The following is a 21767-nucleotide window of genomic DNA, read 5'->3' as shown; positions in this document are numbered from 1 at the left end:
ATCTCCAGGTAATAAAATGGGAAGAAGTAGTAGTTTAGTTAGTTGATGCCAAAGAAATGGCTACAACAGGAGTGATGTGAGGAATGGTTTGGAGAGTGGGGCAGAGTCAAGGCGTAGTCTAAGAAGAAGGGGGCCACGTGCAGGGGAAGCGGGGCTGGGATACTCCCTACTCTTCTGTGGTGAGGCTGTAAAGAAGAAACAGTGAAGATGATCAAAGTTCATTTAGATCCGTATCTTCCCATCCTAGCCAGTTCAACCTCCCTTTTTTCTCACTGTCCCAATAGTTCTTCCTTTCCTTAAACTCGTGTATGCATATCCTTCCTCTTTTTCATCTTAACTTGGTTACCCCTTCTGGATGTTTTTCTGTCAGGACCTGGGTTTCTCAACTTTTTGACTTTTTGGTCCAAGTCTATCTGAGTCATAACTCTGTCTGAGGTGGATGTATATCCTCAGTTGCTTCTATTCCTGGTGGGAGATAGGAGAGGCTTGTGGCTGGAGGGATCCCTGGAATCTTCCACCTTCTAGTACTATCTTAAGGAAGACCACCACCAGGAATAGAATTTCCCAGTGTTTGGTCCCCCGTCCTGAACAAAGCAGGCTAAATTACCTGAGGGTGCCTCTCAGAAACTATCTGCAAGGGTGAGTGGCAACCAGAGAGAGGAAAAAAGAGAAACAGCTACAGAAGAGGAGTGGAGAGAAGTGCCCGCCCATGATTTTAAAGCTGAGGCACGGGATGGAGACGAAACCTTATGATCAGCCAGGAGCCCAAAATGTCAACATTTTTTTGATGCCACCTTGAAGGGCCATGATACTGGGCCTTCTCTCTCAATAACCCTCCCGCAAACAAAAGAATGTTTCTTCAGCAGGCCGACAGATGAGCAGTCCCAGTTAACTACTTCAAAAAACTATCAAAAAGAGTCCCTTAATTTTTCATCCTTTTAACTCACTAATCAGCTAGTTAATTTCTGTGTCTTCATGCAATTAGCATGTGCCCGGAAAACAGAACTGTGCTAAGGTATGGAAGTGGGGGCTGTTTAAGAGTGGAATGAGTCATGTCAATTTATACAGATATTGGGACTTCCCTGGCGGTCCAGTGGTTAAGACTCTGCGCTTCCACTGCAGGGGGCGCAGGTTCGATCCCTGGTGCAGCCAGAAAAAAAGAAAAAATGTATACAGATATATTTGCAGATACCAAAAGTGTATGAGAGTCTAGACCTTAAATTATTCCATCCTTCCAAATAAAAGCTTATTCTGCAAGAATAGGAGAATGGTATTATGCTGTCTTTACTTCTCTAAATGTCTGTAAATCAAGGGTCATTTGATAGGAGAAAAGCATCTTCCCCAAATTCTATGCAGTCAGAAAGGTGTCATGGTCAAGCTGAGCTCTCAGGAGTGGGTTCTTCTCTGGACTATTGGCAGAGGCTTGAACAACCAAATGGATTATCTGGGTCACAGGATAACTATGGATTGAGGAGAACTGGCTGCAGTAGATCCTCTGTGCGTGACTTTCTCCCATTCCTCCATGCAAATCCACTTTGAATCTGTACATGAAGAGGGCAAGAATTAATAGGCACGAATGGACAGCCACGTGCGTCCTGGCACATTCTGCTTCGAATAAGCTAACTACATCGACTGGAGAGCTGTAGGAGTGAGACGTTCGCTTGTTCTCTTGGAACGACTTCCCACGGCTTGGCTCTTTATCTGCATCTTGCCCATCCTTTAAAGTTGGGCTCCCTCTCACTTGCTCCAAGGGGCGTTCTCTGACGGTGCAGCTCACGGCTGCCCCTCCCTTTTCTGATCCTGCACTGCCCACACTGTCCTCATCAATAATGTACACCTCATTATTCAGCCACACTGTGTTGCTTTCTAGATGTTTCACGAGGGGAAATTCCTTGTCCTTAACTGGACCGATTGTTCCTTGAGGGCAACATCTGTGACTCATTATTTTATGTCCTCTATGTTCAGGATCTTATCGTTGGAAATCAGTTAACATGTAACCAGTTGAATCAAATCCCATAGTGTTGTGGATATTTCGCAGAGATATCATTCTTTTTAAGCCAACATTTTAAAATGTAGAGTCTTGATTAAAGATACTTTTAAAGAGCCCAGTAAAATACTCAAAAAAAATCTCAAGATTTAGTCTTAGTTTTAAACATAAAGAAACGGGATAAATTATAGTATTGACTTTGAGCTCATTGACCCTCTTCTGCACTTTCTTTTTGACATGGGGGTGAATAGTGGCTCTGCCCTTGGGTTGATAATAACAGCACTAGACGGCCTTCACCCACATCAGGTACTGCTATGCTCAGCGCTTTACATGTGTTTTCTTCCCATTGGTCCTTCGGGATGGGTACTATTATCATGCTCATTAGACAGATGAAGAAACTGGGATTTAAGGAGGTGACTCACCAAGGGTCTCCATCCCCTTATTTAAAGGAAGAACCAAATTTTGAACCAAAGTCTATCAGAGGCCAGATCCCAACTCTTAATCATTGATCTTTACAGCCTTCCTTCTGTGACTAGGTGAATTCTTGCATATATTCCTCTTGAAAAAAATAAGTTGAACTCTTTCGTGCACTACAATTGGAGGCTAAGTCCAGGACGGTGGCATTTACCATGGATTTTTACTCTTCCAATGTCCTGTGATGGTCAAGTTTTCGTTCAGTTCTGCTGCCATGCCCAAATCTGGTCCTTCTAGGATTTATGATCTTTGGAATAGGCCAGGTTATAGTTCAATATGATAGGATGTGCTAAAATGGAAACCTAGCTTGTTCAGTGTATAATGATTTTTTTAAAAAATTTTGATACTTGCAGCTGTAAGCAATACATTATATGGAGGGACAATAGAAAGAGAGACAAACAGTTGATTCCTATTTAGCCTTGACCCTTGGGGACTCAGGGACTTCTTTCTCATAGAGGATCTGTAATATGATACAGAGTCTTGCATCTCTGAGTCATTAGTCCTAAATCCAATCCAGTGTAATAATGGCCACAAGCAGCTATTCGGTGGTTATCTAATGCTTTATAGGAAATGAATTTACATTCTGGTAGATTCCAGGAATATATATACAGAACATTCTAACATCTATGACTTCTTAGAAGGATTTTTCCTTAAAAACTATGTTAATAAGAGTTGACAGTTATATCAGGAATGACTTCCCCAAGTCTGTGTTGGAAATATGGAAGAAAGCTTGAATTTCCTCTACAGACGTGAAAAATGGACCCTCTTATTGTATTATCAAAAGGCAGTGTTGAATTCATTTGGCAGACATCATATGCATAAAGAGGGCCACATATACACCCACATGAACAGCTTGGGAAATAGGCTCGCTCTCTATGGATTTTCTGGAATTGCTCAAGAAAGAATAACTGATCAGATGATGTGAGAAACATCTGTACAAGTTAACAAGAGGACAGTTTAGCTACTGAAGAGGTGATATAGTGTAAGAGTTAAAAGCAGAAACCCTGGAGCCAAAGAGCTAAGCTCCATCACTTACAACTGTGTGACCTTGGGCAAAGCATTCAGCCTCTCTGCATCTCAATTTCTTGGCTCTAAAATGTGGGTCATAATAGTATCTACCTCATAGGGTTGTCATGAGGATTAAATGAGCAGACATATGTGGAGTACTTAAGACAGCGCCTGGCACATGTAGGCACTGGCTATTATTATTATTAGAGTTTAATATAGAGATTTATACTGATACTGTTCATAATAAATGTAAAGTAGCTCTTGAATCTCCACAGTTTTTCAATTCTCTTAAGGGAAGTAGAAAATTTTCTACATCTATATATTTGACATTGTCTGGGGTGCCAGATACCCAGGGAGTTGCCAGGGACACAAACATGAAAAAGGCATAGTCTTTACCCTTGAGGGATTTGTCATCTAGAAAAAGGCAGCTATGCACACCAGTGATTCTCAATCATTATGTTAAGTGCATGAGTAGAGATGTCAAGCTGTTATGAGCGTATAAAGAGAAGATTGAGTAATTTTCCCTGGGAGAGCTGCTTAAGCAGGTGATGCTCACCTAGGGCTCAAAGGATGAGTACAAGTAAGTTCACTAACAATCAGTACGGGGATCAGTCTCTTTTGTGGAAGATGCTGTAGCACTAGGGTGCCTAGAACATTTTGTAGACTTTATCACCAAATTGTAGTAGCATTTGCTAACCAGTTATGACCTGATAGGTCTCTTTACTAGATTTTTTACAAAAGGGTAGAGAGAAAAGGGAATTAAGAGGAAGAGAAAGAGTGAAGAGAGAAAATTAAAAAGAAGAGAAAAAGGAAAGTGCATAAAGTTTAACATATGAAGGTAAAAAGGCTTTCCTGTCCAATATCCTATTCAAAGGCAATAATGTCTCTGTGGCTTATTTTAGTAAATTAATCAGACACATTGAAGCCAAGGAGAGAGCTGTGTATTTCAGTGTTATGAATGAAAGAACTTTATTTAGAGATGATCCCTCCAAGGAAACAATGCTATTTTAACTGATTTCTGTGTGACATCCGGTTTGTCCCTCGGTAGGCAATATACAGACATTTAAACTGCAGTTTGCCCAGTTCTGCTTCACTGGTCATTGGGGAAATTCATCTAAAGCTGCAAAAAGGACTGGAAATGTTTGCATCATATTAATAAATGGGAAACTGAGGAAGCTGCCAACTGGCAATAGAGTGTGTTTTGGTGGTTTGATAAGGCTACTAAAGAGTTTATGATGTGACAGATGTTTCACTACCCTATTGTGAAATGAATAGATTATGAGAAGTAATTAGATGTACATTGGAATCAATGCTGTTATCATCGAGGCCTTCAGGCGATGCAGTAGATGAGAGTCTTGGCAGCAGGTGGTCCAATGGCTCCAAGACAGGAAGACACACCGCAGGAGACTGAGTGACAGGTTTCACAGATCCAGGGGGTGAGAGATCTGAGCTGGGGCTTGCATTTGTAATCTTTACTCATGTATAAATAATAACAACTCCGCCACTGACTTCCTATGCTATGTCATAGCCTCTGTTACCCTTACACACATGTAGAAAAGGGCTGGTTTCATCCACTCAGAGTTATTCTTGGTCTCTCTGTTTTCAAATATGCATATGTATGTGCGATCGTAACTGACAGCTCTATCATTTTCTGAGGGAAGACTTTTAGAGCTAATCATCTGATGATTACATTTATTTTTAATGCTTGGCATTGAGCTGCCATTGTACAAAACTTCCTATAGGTTGCAGATCAGAGGGTGGAAAGTACTTTAACTGCCTTTCATCAGGAAGGCGGTTTCTTCTCTCTGGCTCAATGACTAACATTTAAAGGGACACGTTTGTCTCTCTGCTCTGTGAAATCCCTTTGCAGGGGACTTGGCAGGGTGACCCTCCATGCTTGAAGCAACCATATGGAGCCTGCTGCTTTCAAGGGAAGGTGTTGGTTTCTGCCAGTTTCCAGGGTCAGCTATTAGCACACTGGGGAACGTTGAAGTTTCCAAGCACAGAATGAAGAGGGAGGGAAGAAATGGGTGATTAGGGGAATTAAGTAACTGATTCCATGTGTACATCTGCTATCCCTGTAGGAAGAAGAAATATCTGGTAGAATCATTTATTAGCCCCTATCTGCTTAAAACAGCAATGGTATTTATGTAAAAGAGGGGGGGCTTTGTTGAATGATTTCAAAATTATATGTAACTCTGATAATTAAAGAGACCTTAGTAGAAAATATGTAGCATATGGCTGTATACTCACATCTGTGAAAGCTTTTAATACTCTTTCTTATATATCCACCTAATTAATTCTTCTATTCATTTAATAAATCTTCATTGAACCTTCACTATATCCCTATTAGTTGTTGCTGTGCATATATACCTAAATGATTATCATGTAGAACTCAACTGTCTCTTCTGGGGGTGTGTGTATGTGTGTGTGTGTGTTACTCCCTGTCTTCCTTTCATAAGAAGCTAGATGTTTTGTTGGGAAGGTATTTTTTAGGTACTTATTTGAAGCCATTATGTATCGTATAAAAGACTTATTAGAACAGAGAGTAGAAACTAGAATAATTTAGTGACATAATATAAAGCTATAATATGCAAACCCTTTTAAAAATAAGGACTACTAGTTCGTGTTCTTAACTAATTTATGGATATTTTGGATTAACTAGTGGCTGAAAATTCTGAAAAGATAAGATTTTCTTCCTGATTAATAATCTGGTTAATAAAAGTCTAGAGAAAAGTCACCTACTCCACATGCCATATGTTAAACTAAGAATGATAAAGATCTAAATGCACTAAACTCAAAGCTTTTGCCTTTGAAAGGTCTGTTGTATCAGATATCTGTGTCTGGGGATCTCTAGTGTAAACTACCAGCTCTTGTGATTTTGACAGAGCCCAAGGCTGGTCAATCAGGACTTCCTGGGAGGGCAATAAAGCTTAATCCTTCATAGATAATAGGACCTTGTCAAACAGGCAGGAGGAGCAACCCCAATAGGAAAGCTCTGTTCAATTGGTCTATCCCCAAATGAGCATGAACTTTCAGCAATAATAGCAACCACTTATGCAAGACTCTGCTAAGTGCTTTCCAGACCTTATCTCATTTAATCCTCACAATAGCCTTAGAAGGCAGATCCCATGATTATCCTCACTTAGTAGATGAGAACACTGGAGTTTGGGTAGGTTAAGAAAAATTTTCACATTTGCCCAGGAAGTGGCAAAACCTGGATTTAAAACCAGTTCTTTGATTCCAACGCTCATGTGCTTTATCACCATCTTTCAGGTCAAATGGTATTCTTCAAGTCCTTTGCTTTCTCAATGGGATTTAAGGTCTGATAGGTTTCAAATAGGGAGAAGTTATTCACAAGAAAACTCATGTAACCCTATTATCTCATTGGATAAAAAACCAACTGCAGAAAACAAGGCTTAAAATATGCATATTTATATTTATTAAGATTCTTGTGATATTGACTTTGCTCCCACTATTAATTGTGGGGCTTTGGATGGACTGTGCCCATGAGTCCTAGTAATTGGTGAATTCTCCCATTTCTGCCATGGTGATTAAATTAAACAAGATCCTAAGGTGATTCTTATGCACATTAAAGTTTGAGAAGCAGTAGTCCAAGTCTATCAATGCTTGGACATCTCCCATAATAGGAATGCCGAACATTCTGCCTTTGGACCCATCTAACTGGTAGAGTTTGCACAAAACTTTGTCTCCCAATAGCTTTCATAGTTAGATTAAAATTCTATGATGGACCTTTTTAAACTGAAGTTAGATATGTTGATACTAAAGTTTATATGGAATAACAAACATGGAAGAATGCACATAACAATACTAAAAGAAAAACTGTCAGACATTAAAACATACCATAAAGTCTCTGTAATTAAAACATTATTGTGCTGGCACATGAGAAGACAAATAGACCGGGGGATAGAAAAGAAAGCCCAGACGTTGACCCAAGTATGTAGGTAAATTTAGTATAAAATAAAGACAGTAGCTCAAATGACTTGGGAAAAGATGAATTTTTAAATAATGACACAGAATAGCCATTTAGAAATAAATGAAACTGGATCCATTTTTAATACCATAGGCAAGAATAAACTCCAAATATATCAAAAGGTGAAAAATGAAGCCATGTAAATACCAGACGAATTCATAGCTGAATTCCTCTTTAACCTAGATGCAGGAAAGTGTTTTTGAACTGTGACTCAAAATCTAGAAGCCAAAAAAGAATATATTGATAAGTTTGCTTACTGTTTTTTTTTTTTTTCATGGCAAAAACACAATAGACAAAATTAACTAACACACTGGAGGAAAATATTTGCAACATATATTGTGAAAGGTTGATATTCCTAATATATTAAGAGCTCTTAAAAATTGAGAGACAAACAAATCCCCAACAGAAAAATGGAAAGACATGAACAGACAATTCACAAAAAGATTATAAACTGGCTTTTAAAATATGGAAAGATGTTCAAACTCATGCATAATTAGATAAGGGCAAATTAACACTGAGATATTTCTCACCCACCAGATTAAAAAATTTTTAAATATGACAATACATTCTGTTGGTAAGGCTATAGGGAAACAGGCACTCTCCTGCATTGCTGGTGGGAATGCAAACTGATACAACCCATCTAAACAGGAACCTGGTGATATTTAACAAGCCTACATATGCCCTTACTTTTGGACCTAGCAATAGCACTTACAGGGGTTTGCCTTGCTACTCCCCCCAAAATACGAAGATTCTTTGTATAATGTTATTTACTGCTTCATTGTTTCTACAGTTGACCCTCTACCAACATGAGGGTTAGGGTACCCACTTTCTGTGCAGTCAAAAATTCACATATAACTTTACAGTTGGCCCTCTGTAGCCTTGGTTCTGCATCCACAGATTCAACCAAATTTGGATCTTGTAGTACTGTAGTACATATTTAGTAAAAGAAATCCCCATATCAATGCAGCCACTATGGAAAACAGAATAGAGGTTCTTCAAAAAACTAAAAATAGAACTACCATATGATTCAGCAATTTCACTCCTGGGTATATATCTGAAGAAAAAGAAAACTCATTCAAAAAGATACATACATCCTAATGTTCATAATAGCATTATTTACGATAGCCAAGAAGATATGGAAGAAACTTAAGTGTCCATCAACAAATGAATGGATAAAGAAGTTGTAATATATATAAAATAGATACTAAAAAAGAATGAAATCGTGCCATTTGCAACAAGATGGATGAACCTAGAGGGTATTAGGCTTAATGAAATATCTCAGACAGAGAGACAAATACTGTTTGTTATCACTTACATGTGGAATCTAAAAAATAAAACAAATGAATAAATATAACAAAACAGAAACAGACTCATAGATATAGAGATCAAGCTAGTGGTTACCAGTGGAGAGAGGGGAGGAGGGAGGGGCAAGATAGGGATAGGGGATTAAGAAGTACAAATTACTATGTAATAAAATAAATAAGCTACAATGATATATTGACAGAACAGGGAATATAGCCAATACTTAATAATAATGTTAAATAGCATATAATCTATAGAAATTTTGAATCACTATCTTTACACCTGAAACTAATATAATATTGTAAATTAACTGTACATTAATAAAAAGTTTCTCTTTTTTCAGCTTTATTGAGGTATAATTGACAAGTAAAATGGCAAGATATTTAAACTGCAAAATGTGATGATTTGATATACATATATGTTGTGAAAATATTCCCCTCATTGAATTATTAACACATCCATTATCTCACATATTTACCTTTTATTTTTTGTAAGAACATTTAATTTCTACTTTCTAATATACAATATGAAAAGAATAGTTTTCAATAAATGGTGCTGGGAAAACTGGGCAACCACATGCAAAAGAATGAAATTAGACACCTATCTTACACCATACACAGAAATTAGCTGAAAATGTGTTAAAGACTTAAATGTAAGACCTGACACCATAAGACTCCTAGAAGAAAACATAGAGGTAAGCTCCTTGATGTGAGTCTTGGCAATGATATTTTTGATTTGACACCAAAAGCAAAGGAAATAAAAGCAAAAAGACACAACAAAGAAAACCATCAACAGAACAAAAAGGCAACCTATGGAATGTGAGAAAATATTAGCAAGCTTCATATCAGATAATATCCAAAATATATAAGGAACTCATACAACTCAGTAGCCAAAAAACACACAACCTAATTAAAAAATGGGCAAAGGACCTATATAGACATTTTGCCGAAGAAGACATACAAATGGTCAGCACATGAGAAGTTTCAAGGTCCTGAAAATCAAAGAACAATTGAGGAATTGCCGCAGATCACACAAGACAGAGTATAAACATCCTCAGTCATTTCTTTTTTGGCTCCGCCTTAAGCCCACTCATTTCTTGTTTACTCTCTTCCTAAGGAGCTCCAGTTTGTCAAATCTCTAGTAAAGGAGGTCTCTAGGATTGAAAGCATTAGTCTAAGCATGATCTTAAAAGTCTAAAGTGAAATTGCCATCTCCTTTGTTGTAATGTTTGATTTGGATAAGTGGAGACCAAATGTTATAAGATTCCAAGGGAGTTAGATGAAGTTATCTCAAATTGAGGTATTGTCCTTAACTAAGGCAAGGGGGTGATTGCCAAGACCCTGTTGCATCTTCGGCTGCCACATTGTGTCCTGGATCCCACATCAGTAGTTGAGGTGTTATGGATCCTCAGTACAGAATCTTATATTCATTCCCACTAAATGTTATCTTGCTAGATTTTAGACCATTGCTGCAGCCTGTTGAGATCTTTTCATATTCTGAAGCTGTCATGAAATATATGAGCCACTGTGCTATCTATAAATTTGTTGAGTAAGCCTTCTATACCTTTTCCCAAGTCACACATTAAAATGTTGAACAAAATTGAGCTCCCTCTAGATTGATATCAATTATTTAAGCAGAATACCTTTTCTTTGTCCAAATTATTACTACCCAACTCACACAAAGTATTTTATGTACTCAGTTGACTGTGCTCCATTTTACTTATGGAGCAGGGTACAAAAGGAAAATTGTCAAACGACGTTTGAAGTTTAGATCCTTCTCAGCACAGTTCTATGAATTAGTGTCCCACATTTGTTGTTTGGCTGAGAAAAGCCTCTCATGGCGTGTGGTATCACAGAGGTCAACTGAAGTCTGTTTGAAAGTCTGGCTTCATTTCTGCTCTGGCTTACTTAGGATTGATCACTGAAAAACTGCCAACGTGTCACTCCAAATGTCATACAGAGAAAGCAGAGACACTGACAAGCCAACAAGGCATTTTCTGTCATAACTTCTCTCCACAAACCAAAGGGGTGAGTTGAAGTGGGTGGATCATTTGTAATACAGGCAACTCATGTTGTCCCTAGTCAGGAAAGACAAGCTTTTATTAAGTGGAGTCCTTTAATACTATTTAAATGAACACATTCCATGTTATTAGTACAAAGAAAAGAAGAGACCATTAAACCCACAGTATGTACTGCTCAATGATTTTAATTCGTAAGGTTACCCTAGTTAATCTAAAAGTAGCATCTATTATAGGGAGTTTATGAAGACTCTGACCTTATTTGGGGGGATCAAAAAAAAAACTCCAGAATATTTCCTGTCCCTTCCAAAGAAATGGGGAAAGCCAGGTATGTTAATTTCTTTAAAAATATTTAAAATATCTGTTCCCCCTTGAAGACACATGTGCGCCAATCCACAGCGTATAATTTCAACTGCTGACCACTGTTTTCTCATGTTTAGAAGCAATATATTGCTACAGCAGCTCCCATTGTACCCCATATTATTGATGCTGGGGACATTTAGAGCTATTTAGGTCTAGTGCTTATAGATGTTTTTTGACTTTCTAGCTTAAATTAAAAAAAAAAAAACTGTAGTCAAAGAAGATAAACTGAGAAACATACTGATAGCAAATACTATAAAGGGTTAATATTCCTAATAGGTAATGGTATACACATTGATTAAAAATGCTTAGACTCCAATGAATCAATGGAAAAAAGACATAAAGACAAAATTCACAAAATAAGAATATAAATAAGTAATGACATTTTAAAGTGTGTAAAGGAAAATAAAATATCTCACAGATTCAGTTTTTACCTATCCTATTAGCAGTTATTTAATGAGAACATCCTTTACTGGTGGGAGCATGAACTGGTAAAATCTTTCTGAAGGACAAATTTGATATCATATATCAAATGTTTAAAAATCGGTTATACTGTTGACATAACAATTCTGTTTCTTGTTATCTATTTTATTAAAACAATATTCTAGGTAAATAAGACAAAGTAATGAGAAAACATGATACAAAAAGATCTTAGAAATAACATCATTTATAAATAGGAAAATCCATAAACAAAAGAAATGTTCAGCAGTATGGCAATAGTTAACTTACGGCAAATCAGAGTAAATATTATGAAAACTTCTAATTTACAATGTGAATATTAAAAACAGGATACAAATTATATGTATAGAATAGTCTTATTTGTGAAATAATACACATAGAAAGAAAGTAAATGTTACCTATGGTTGGACTGTATGCTTTTAATTTCCTTTAAACTTTTTAAAAAATATTTATTTATTTTGGCTGCGCGGGTCTTAGTTGCCCCACGCAGGATCTTTGTTGCAGCACGTGGAGTCTTAGTTGTGGCATGCATGTGGTGTCTAGTTCCCCGACCAGGGATCGAAGCCAGGCCCCCTGCATTGGGAGCGTGGAGTCTTACCCACTGGACCACCAGGGAAGTCCCGAATTTCCTTTTAAAACTTTTTCTGTAAATCAAACTTTGTTCAGTGCATCTTGTTATATGATCAGAAAAGATATTTAAAATATTAATTAAAAATTTTAAACATGTTTATGTCACAATGTGAGAATATACTTTAATATTTAGGCAATAACTTTTTCTTAGAGTAAGAGTATCTTTTTTCATATATTTCAAGATGGTGCCAGGAGATATGGAATACTACTAACTGGACTTGTTCTGAGATACCCTGTGGCCCCTTTTGGGGTCATCAGGAACATGCTGAGCATTGTAATCCTACTGGCAGCCTCCATCCTACCCCAAGCACGTCATCATTCTGTGCTACCACAGAATGGTACCTTCCTCTGTGCTACCATAGCATTTTCATCTCTCTGTTACCAATGAAGACAATACATTATAGTTGTATCATTTCATGCTGAGTGCATCTGCTAAACTATGAATTCCTTAAAGACAACTAGTCACATTTTTTGGTTTTATATGATTCTCATCACTTAGCAGAGGACCTATCATAGGCCCTCAAAAGTAATCCTGAATGAATGAATCAAGAGCACCAACTCTATTGTTTATTGTACCAGTTGCAACTCTGGGTAGGGCAACTAACCTCTCCAAGCCACCATCTGCTTCTCCCTAAAAATGAAGTGTATAGAGCCTACCAGAAAGGCCTCATAAGACAGAAGCAAAATCACATGGATGAAGGCTCTTTGTAAACTGTAAATTACTACAAAAATATGTCAATATAATATTTACTGATTATGTTCTTCTCCCAAGTGCCTCTAAATACTTTCAGTAGAGACATAAGAGCTTAAGTCATTGACTATTTAACAATGAAAAAATATATGTGAAAGCACTTTAAATATGAAAAGTAACCTCCTGCTACTATTAATAATAATAGTAATAACAATAACAACAATGATACTTAATATTAGCAGTAGTATGTTCTACCCTATAAAATAATCTTCCAGTTTCAGGAGTAGTATGAGGCTGAGTCCCCAGAGAGTAATATACTACTTATTTAAAGAAGAAAAAAAAACTTTCAGAAAATGCTGAAAAACATTTCATTTATTACTCTCTGTTTCTCTAGCATTAATGGTAACCTAGGGTTCTTAAAGATTTTTGTGCCTCCCCAAGTATTCAACTCACTACTAGAAGACTCTCTTCTTTCTTTCTTCCTTTCTTTCTTTCTCCCTTCCTTCCTTCCTTCCTCCCTCCCTCCCTCCCCTTCCCTCCCTCTCTCTCTCTTTCTTTCTTCCTTTCTTTCTTTCTCCCTTCCTTCCTTCTTTCCTTCCTTCCTTCCTTCCTCCCTCCCCCCCTTCCTTCCTCCCTCCCTCCTTCTCTCTCTCTCTTTCTCTCTTTTTCTTTCTTTCTTTCTCTTTCTTTCTTTCCTTTCTTTCTTCTTTCCTTCCTTCTTTTCTTTCTTTCTTTCTTTCTTTCTTTCTTTCTTTCTTTCTTTTTCTCTCTCTCTCTCTCCATCTCCTCTCTACTGTTTCTGATGACTAGCCAATTGCTATGGAAATATGCTATAAAAAATTAAATTGAATGGACATGTTAGGCACACGTCGTATGGTGTCTAGCATTAAGTAAGTTTCTTTCAGTGAACCTGATAGTAATGCATTTGACTAAGATGAGGCTGCTTTTTAGTTGGGGATGAGGAAGAACTGGTGCTTCATTGTTAAGTGTAAGACACTGATATATGCAACCAGTCATTTTGTTGTTAAATAACAATTGTATAACAATTTAACGATTGTATAACCTTTTCCTTTATTTACCACTTTATGGTTAAACTTGACTATTCTTAAAACTGCAATGACCGAGTTTGGGCTGAATTTTATTTGGCAATTCTTCAGAATAAGAAGAAAAGTTTTGCTAAGCAAAATGAAAAGTTTAAACAAAATGACCAGGCACAGTTTTAATCACTTTCAAAGCAAATAACTAAATACAAACAAGAGTATGAATTTTGTATTCTCTAAGATCATCTTGACAAAAGCCCTACTGGCAACACTTCTATAACATTTAGGTCAAGGTTTGTTAAGCACCAGGAGCTATACAACTGCATTTGTTTTAAAATATTTTATATTTCCATGTTATTCACTAATCTGCTTAAGTCATCCAAAATGAATCATACTGATCAATACAAAAAAAACTGTGCATTCTAATAGAAAAATGGGCAACGCACATAGAATAGGTAATTCTCAAAAGAAGAAATACAAGATTCATTATACATGACTAGATATTCAGCCCCATTATAATCAAGGGAATGCAAGTAAAAATGAGACACATTTTTGCTTTTCACATTTGCAAAGATATGGTAAAAATAATAATTTCAAAAAGCTGGACAAAGTTGCACATAGAATTATTTATATTATCAAAAAAAAAAATCTGGAAAGTAAATGCTCATCAATAATGGATTGGTAAAGTAAATTACTGTATATCTATACAATGGGACACTTCATCGCAATTAAAAATGGTGAGATTGATCACTTTTTTGTTGTATTGGGAGTCCTTAAGACTGCTGTTAGGTCCAATGACTTACTGGGACTCAACTGAACCAAGAAAAGCTCCTCTACTCATTTATTGTTTATTACAGCAAATAATACAGATTAAAATCAGCAAAGGAAAAAGGTGCATAGAAATCTGGGAGAAACCAGCTACAAGTTTCCATTTCTCCTCTCTTCATGGAGTCACATGGACAGTTCTTAATCTCCCAGCAATTATATGTGATGACACATCTGAAGTGTTTGCTGACCTAGGGAAGCTCCCCCAAGCCTTGGTGTCCAGGGTTTTTACTGGGGGTCTGTCACATGGAGCACCCACATGACTAACCTTAGCTGCTCAGTCTCCAGCCCCACAGCGGTCAAACTGCCACAGCATGGCCCAAAGTCCCAGGCATACAAAAACAGGCATTCACCGTAAGCCATTATAAATGGGATAGTTGTTAGCATAAACTGTCTGGCACAGCCCAAGATCTCAGGTATATAAAGATGCTCTTATCAGGCAGGAAATTCCATGGTCTCAGAGGCTATATGCTAGGAGCCAATCAAAGGCCAATCCTAAAGACTTTCCAAATGGGGCAACCCCAAATCCTGCTGAGTTAACACTTTATTGCTCATTCTTCATTTCTTTTTCGGTCTGCCAAAATACACCACAACGACACAACACCTTCATCAATAACAGTGATTGACTATGGCAGAAATTGGCTGTAATTATTATGGAGGAAGTTGTGTATGTTGTTGGGAGAGAGGGAGGGTGATAGAGGTGGGTCCAGACTCCCACAGACATCATCTCAGCCTCATTGGATGTGTAGGTATTTGATTTGTAAAAGTTTCCTGGCCCACCCCTATCTAGATGTGGTCACCAAACTTCACTTTTACTTCAATCTAATATATGAAATGTTTTACTTTGTAACTTAGTGCATGTTTGTACTAAACAAATGCAGAACTGAAGCAAAGTTCATGAAAAAATTCCTATAATTATTACATGCAACACTCTCTGATATTTCCCACCCCATCCGAGTCCAGTCTATCCTATATCATTTTTAAAATGCTAGATGAATTTCAACAACTTAATTTCATGATTTACTAATAGTTATAGCTTTCAGTATAAGAAATATTGCTTAGCTACTTCTAAATTGTAGACATTCATTTTTTGACATAGTAAGAATTCATGAAATATTACGGATAAAAAAGCAAGTTAGAGAGTAACGTATATACCTTACTGTTGTTCTACATAAAATATTATAAATATATTTATATATATGTGTGTGTGTGTGTGTGTATATATATATATATATATATATATATATATATCTAGAGAGAGAGAGAGAGAGAGAGACAGAGAGAGAGAGAGAGATGTGCTTAGGAAGTTGTTGATCGAAATGTTAATCAGTGTCATGGAAGTAATTTTCAGTTACTTTGGAAGTAACTCAAGGAAGTGGGATTTTGACTATTACAGTCTTTATTCAACTTTTCTGTTTTTTTTGAATTTACTTTTTGGCACCAACATTTTTTCTTTACCAAAACTAGAAGGATATTTCTAAAAATAAAAAAAAAATCTCAAGATATCAAGATTAAAAGGTTAACTAATAATCCTCATGCATGCAAAACCTGTTTTTACTTGACTGATCAGACAGAATTACCCAGATTTCGAATCAGTATAATTTTCCAAATATCTCACACCATTACTTCAGAGAATTTATTGAGGATAGATGAGAAACAAATTGTCCCTTTTTGTTACCATCAAAACTTTTAAAAAATCTACTCTCTTAGATGATAGTAAATCATTGTTCTTACCATAGTGGTAACTATAATTAAAACCTAAATAAAATAATTTGGAATATGATTAAATAAATATATGAAACTAGTAATCTTAAAATAAATACAACTAAAACGGCCTTCTCTTTGTGTTATCTGACAAAGGGAACTTCTTACTAGTCAGTAACAATAAACTTTGACAATAAATTGATAATTTATTACTGTTATGATAACTTCAGAACACTGTAAGATTCTTAATTCATTCAGGTTGTCAGTCATTGGTGTTAAAAAGGAATCAGTCCACTCTTATAGAACCCAAAGAATAAAATTTCAAATTATAACGTTATCATATTTTGGATAATTGAGTGCTGACTACATTATATTACTTGTAAAAACTTGAAACTCATACATGGTTTAAATTGCAATTCTCTATTAGTTTAACTGAAACAAGTCATTTTTCATCAAGAATAGAGCTGTGCGCAAGCAAAGGAGCCCATCTACTCTCAAGGCAAACCTGTATCTCAGCAACTTCCATTACCTCCCGCATCTTATCAAACCAGACACTGGCCTAGGTGACAAATATAAAATTGACTCATTAGAGAATTATCAAGTCTCCCTAAAGAAATGATTCCTGATCCTCTTATAACTGAATTCACATTCCTAGAAAACTACCACTTTCTCTTATTCCCATTGTAAGAGATCTCTGGATGGATAAGGACTTGCCAATGGTACCTTAACTTATATTTGCATAGTTACGTTCCACCAAGATTACTTCCCTCTGTGAACACAGTGCGATGGATGAAAAGCCATATTCCTATGTAAAAGTTTCCTCTTCCTTAATTTTCCCACATATTGTCCTCTTATGGCTAAAAAAGTGTACCTCATTGTTATATCCGTGTCTACCCTCATTTGTGTGGTTTCAAAGGCCAATATTCACTCAGAAAATATTTGAATTTCTCTTCATCTTGTGAAGATCTTCTTTTGTTGTGTAATTAAGGTGGCCTATAGCCAAACAAACATCTCACTGAATCTCATGGGAATTAATAAGCATGATTTTCCAATGATTTGGGATTAGTGGTAGTTTTTGAAGAATTGGTCTTAAGCTTAATAATGAAAATGTTGGAGTGTAACTGGATTACAATATTAAATGACCCCAGAGAATAAAGACCACATAATCCTAAGCTATATGCCACTTAAGGGTTATGATAGCTACAGTATAAAATATAAAAATTGCATTATAATTGTCATAATAAAATGTGTTCTAGTGAATTAATAACATTAATGTAAAATTTCTTATTTCATCTTTTCACTTAAGATAATATGCCAATATCTGATGGAGCAAATTTCACAGACTTGTTGGATTACGATGGAACGATTCTAATAACATTATACTATTGTGAAGATAGGTTGTGTAATTTTACCTCAAGCTCACTTTGATGCATTACTCCTCCATTGTTTTTTTAGATATAATATATTGTATAAAAATAGAACAAACCTACCACTATATGTGTATGTATTCTATAATACATTCTGAGTATTCAGTGACCTGCTCACAAATCTGCTCAGTTTATGGAGGGAAATTTAATAAACACATGTTTTTAAAACTATAGATTAGCCCTGCCAAAGAAGACTGTCTTCTAAAGTTAATAAAAATCAAAGTTCTGAAAATGATAATAAAGTTATGAGCCATATGCTTGGAACAAATGGATTTTTTCTCACCTTTGACTCAAGACAAAAATACAAAAAGAGAGAGAGAGGAGGTTTCAGTCACACCGTATTTAATCCAATTTGCTTTGGGTTTAATCTCCAAAACAAGGCCGGTCTACTAATTCCCAATTATAATGGCACATGTAATCAGAATCCTCATTAACAAAGACTGACTATATTGTCTATTAGGAATGAAAATTTGAAATGCAAATTCAGCAAATCAAAACGTTAAATGAGCTCCTATCTAAGATGCTTAGAGCTCCCGCCAGGGCAGACCACGCTGGCCGACACCTGCCCTGGATTTTCCCTCCAGCTGTATGTCTCCTTCGGTTCCAGTCTTTGCCTCCTAATTGACCTGCGTATGATCTCTGCTATAATTAACATATGCTTATTAGTAATGGCTGGTTAAAGGTTTCAACTGCTGCAGTTTACAAAGTTTAATAGAGATGGCATGTCACAGGAAAGAAGAAGCCACTACTATTTCCCTCACCAGCAAAGTCATAATGGTGAGAGTGTGTGTGGTAGAAATTACATGATTTTTCACACTGTCAGATGTATGGAAATTGTTACTGATTGATATTGAAAGTCAAGACATACATGACTCCAGGCTTCATATACACTGAGAAAGATACAAATACTTGGTGAGTCCTTTTCTCCTTTAAGCAAGTAATTTCTAATTTGGATTTAGGAAGAAGAGAAAGCGAGAAAACTTCTCTAACTGGATGAATGGCTAATGGCCTTGGGTTTATTTTGAATTAGCAATCAGAACATTTTTCTTCAGAGTAATCTCATACAATGGAATGGGAAATTTTGCACCTGACAAAAATCTTACCTAAGTCTTAATAGGGTGATGATGCTTTTAAAAGATTATGTTCAGAGTTTATATTTGGTCACCAAACGTCCTTTCTTAGTTTCTTGCTAACACCACCAGACTTAAGAGGCTGCAATGTAGCTTCCTTTTTTACTTCTAGCCCTGTAGTTTGCTGGAAGAGAGATTCCATTTACTCTGAAGTTGTTTTCTTTTATTCAGAATATTTGACCAACTGTAAATCTCAATTTTCACATTCTCTCATTGATTAAGAAGTAGTAATTTGACTATTTCTAACCCAAAGGGAAATAATACCTTGATTATATACCTTGGTGCTGGTTGATCAAATTCATTCTTAAATCACTGTCTCTAGTGATCATCTCTACCTTTAACAGGAGGTAAAAGTCTTTGTCCTGAGTCTTAGGAGGCCTTGGGCTGTCACTCATTGATAAAAGGATCTTAGACAAATGTATTAGTGTTCTATAGCTGGGCAACAAAATATTACAAACACAGCAGTTTAAAACAACATCCATGTATTAGCATTCAGTGTTGTAGGGCAAAAGTCTGGGCATGGTATAACTGGATTCTCTGCTCAAGATCTCACTGGGCTGACACCAAGGTGTCAGCCAGGGCAGCAGTTCTCCTCTGGGGCCTGGGGTTCTCTTCTAAGTTCCCTGGTTGTAGGCAGAATACATTTCCTTTTAGCTGGGGGATTGAGGCTCCTGTTTCCTTGCCGGCTGTCAGTCAGGGCTGCTCTCAGCTGCTAGAGGCTGCCCACATCCCTTGCCACACGGCCTCCTCAATCTTTACACTAGCAACATCTCATTGAATCCTTCTTCTCCTTCAAATCTCGACTTCTTTTTCTGCAATCAGTGAAAGAAAACTCTCCATTTAAATAGCTTATGTGGCTGGGTTACATTCACCCAGATAATCTCTCTATTCTAAGGTCAACTGAGCTACATCATGTAGCCTAATCATGAAGTAAAACCCATCCTAGGGGTTTATGGGGATTATGCAAGATGGTACATCAAGGAGGTGAGAAATCTTGCAATTCTGTCCACCACAGCAGGCCACTTAGTTTCTTTTGGCCTCACTTTCCTAATGCAAGTGAGGAGACTAGATTAGACAATCTCTAGCTCCTTTCCCCCATATCTCCAAATGTCCAGGGCCAAATGATTACAAACTCGTGACTCACAGACACAAACCACCAATTAATTGCTATACACTCAGTTGGATTGTTTTATTTGATTGGTCAGTTGGTTTTTGCTTAAATGATGATAGAATAACTCCCATTACTAGGATTTCTAGGTAAAATAAAAGAGAATGATACACATACTCTCCAGTTTTAATAAACAACAAAATAGCCTTGGAGACAAAATAAAAAGTTATATACAAAGGGCAATTATGAGATGAATAATGTGCTTGTTCAGAGATGAAAGCTAAATATTGGCTAGTGGTAAAGAAAATGTTGCCTTGGACAGCTACATGTAAAAAAATAAAATTAGAACATTCTTTAACAGCATACACAAAAATAAACTCAAAACAGATTAAAGACCTAAATGTAAGACCAGATACGATAAAACTCAGAGGAAAACATAGGCAGAAACTTTTTGACATAAATTGCAGCAATATCTTTTTCAATCCACCTCCTAGAGTAATGGAAATAAAATCAAAAATAAACAAAAGGGACCTAATTAAACTCAAAAGCTTTTGCACAGCAAAGGAAAACATAAACAAAATGAAAAGACAGCCCAAAGAATGGGAGAAAATATTTGCAAACGATGTGACTGACAAATTAGTCTCCAAAATTTACAAACAGCTCATGCAACTCAATATCACAGAAATGAACAACCCAATCAAAAAATGGACAGAAGACCTAAAGAGACATTTCTCCAAAGAAGACATACAGATGGCCAAGAGGCACATGAAAAGATGCTCAACATCGCTAATTATTAGAGAAATGCAAATCAAAACTACAATGAGATATCACTTTACACCAGTCAGAATGGTCATCATCAAAAAATCTGCAAACAATAAATGCTGGAGAAGGTGTGGAGAGAAGGGAACCCTCCTACACTGTTGGTGGGAATGTAAATTGGTACAGCCACTATGGAGAACAGTATAGAGGTTCCTTAAAAAACTAAAAATAGAGTTACCATATGATCCAGCAATCCCACTCCTAGGCATATATCCGGAGAAAAACATGGTTCGAAAGGATACATGCACCCCAACGTTCACTGCAGCACTGTTTACAATAGTCAAGACATGGAAGCAACCTAAATGTCCATCGACAGTTGAATGGGTAAAGAAGATGTAGTATGTACATACAATGGAATGTTACTCAGCCATTAAAAAGAAGGAAATAATGCCATTTGCAGCAACATGGATGGACCTGGAGATTATCATACTAAGTGAAGTAAGTCAGACAGAGAAACACAAATATCATAAGATATCGCTTATGTGTGGAATCTTAAAAAAATGATACAAATGAACTTATTTACAAAACAGAAACAGACTCACAGACTTAGAGAATGAATTTATGGTTACTGGGGGGAAGAGTGGGAGGGAGAGATAGATTGGGAGTTTGGGATTGACATGTATACACTGCTATATTTAAAATAAAATGCCTTTCCATCAAAAAAAAAAATGTTGCTCGAACATTTTATTCTTCACCTTATTCTGTCAATAGCACAGGGTTCTAACAAGGTGATGCCCATGGATTTTTTATGAAGTTCTCGTCCCAGAGTTTTTCTGATTTATTTCAAAATTT

Source organism: Balaenoptera ricei, chromosome 18 (assembly GCF_028023285.1).
Source record: "Balaenoptera ricei isolate mBalRic1 chromosome 18, mBalRic1.hap2, whole genome shotgun sequence".
Lineage (NCBI taxonomy): Eukaryota > Metazoa > Chordata > Mammalia > Artiodactyla > Balaenopteridae > Balaenoptera > Balaenoptera ricei.
Note: the sequence above shows the minus strand (reverse complement) of the source record.